This window comes from Bos javanicus, chromosome 11 (assembly GCF_032452875.1).
Source record: "Bos javanicus breed banteng chromosome 11, ARS-OSU_banteng_1.0, whole genome shotgun sequence".
Taxonomy (NCBI): Eukaryota; Metazoa; Chordata; class Mammalia; order Artiodactyla; family Bovidae; genus Bos; species Bos javanicus.
The window spans coordinates 71,208,182-71,209,790 of NC_083878.1; positions in this window are offsets into that span (position 1 = coordinate 71,208,182).

The following is a 1,609-nucleotide window of genomic DNA, read 5'->3' on the forward strand; positions in this document are numbered from 1 at the left end:
AGGTCCTGGGAGTTCCTCACCAAGATGCCTTTCCTGGGAGAGAACCCCATTCAGTCCAAAGAACTCCAACTCTGTTAGAAATGTAATTGACAGCATTTACCATCAAGCCAGATCACTGAACCAGTTTGGACCAAGACAGCCTAGACTCAGCCGGAATTGCAGAATTCCCCAACAGACCCTGTTAGAACCCAGTGAAGGTGGCCCCTTATTGTTTTTCTCAATTAAAAAAAAAAAAAAAAACAAAACTAAGAAGCTTTCTGCATGCTTTTAAGGCATTTACAGCTGCCCAGAGAAGCAGGACTACTTATGACTCCACTTAATAAGCACCTGGCAATCACCAACCTCTCTAATTGCCATGTGGGTGAAGAGGTGGGAATTCAAACAAACGAAGGAGATTTCGAAGTGTTACTGGAAGATGAAAAATGTGACGGAAGCGCCTAGGCATGAGAGGCAAGCAGAGACACATGCTTCTCTCAGGGCAGCATAACCCGGAAAGCCGACTGAAGCTGATGTGAACATTCCCAGCATCTGCCTCCTGGACACTTACACCGAAAAGAGCCGCATCAACTGCTCAGAAAAATGCAGGTACCACTGAGACACCCCAGGTACCATGGCCTGTGTTGTTTCCTCAGGCAGAAGTTGTTGCTGGGAGACCCAGTGCCAAGAGTTTTGAATGTCCGGTTCCTCACACCCCAGGCCTTCTCAAAAGGGAAAGGAGATAAAACATGGGGGTTCCCACAGCACTATCAATACCCTCCCCCTTTACAGAGAGGAAACTCTGGTTCAGAGAGATTACGAGTAGAGAGGCAGGGCTAGGATTCAGAGTGCCCGTAACTCTCACAGTCCAGAGCTCTTGGGTCCTCCAAGGAACGAGGCCTTCACTCTGGGCTCCTCTTCCGCAGGTTAGGAGTGGTAACTCAGTGCCTAACATTCAGCTGCTGCTGACCATCCTGACTGCTAACTACTCACACGTGTGCCTCCCTAGAGCACCCAGGACAGACACTCTCATTTACCCCCGGCTTCCTGGGCAGGGTCCAGCTGACACTTCTCAGTGTTCCACACCCACCAACCTGTGTCTATTCAAAAAGGACGTCCGGATGTGATTGTCCCACTTATGTACATGCCTTGGTTGTTTCCAGAGGCCTGCGTATGACCTCATGCAACCACCTGGACCCTCTGAGCAATACCTTAAATTGGCTTTTTGAAGATTCTCAAGTCCCCAGAGTCAATTTTATTGAAACAAAATCCAAAGTGCCCCCAGGAAGGGACAGCCCTGTGAACTGTTAGTGGCTAGCATTTGGCAGTACGTGGCAGCTAGCTGAGAATCAGGCCCTAAGAAGTGGGAAATGGGACTGGGAGGGGTTGGAGAGGGTAAAGAGAAAGAAGCATGAGAAAGGAGGTGGGGAAGGTCTAGGCAGCCCACCCCCAGCAGCTTACCTTCTAATTTTGCTGAAAGAGATTCCCAGGGAGCTGTTCCCTGCTTCCCCATTCCCAACAGAAAGACCAACTCTGCCCACGGAGCCAAAGGTAGAAAAGCCTAGAAGGAAAAAAAGAGAAGCGACAGAAAAGATAGGAAGAAAAGACAGAATAAACCAACCATCAGAGGCTC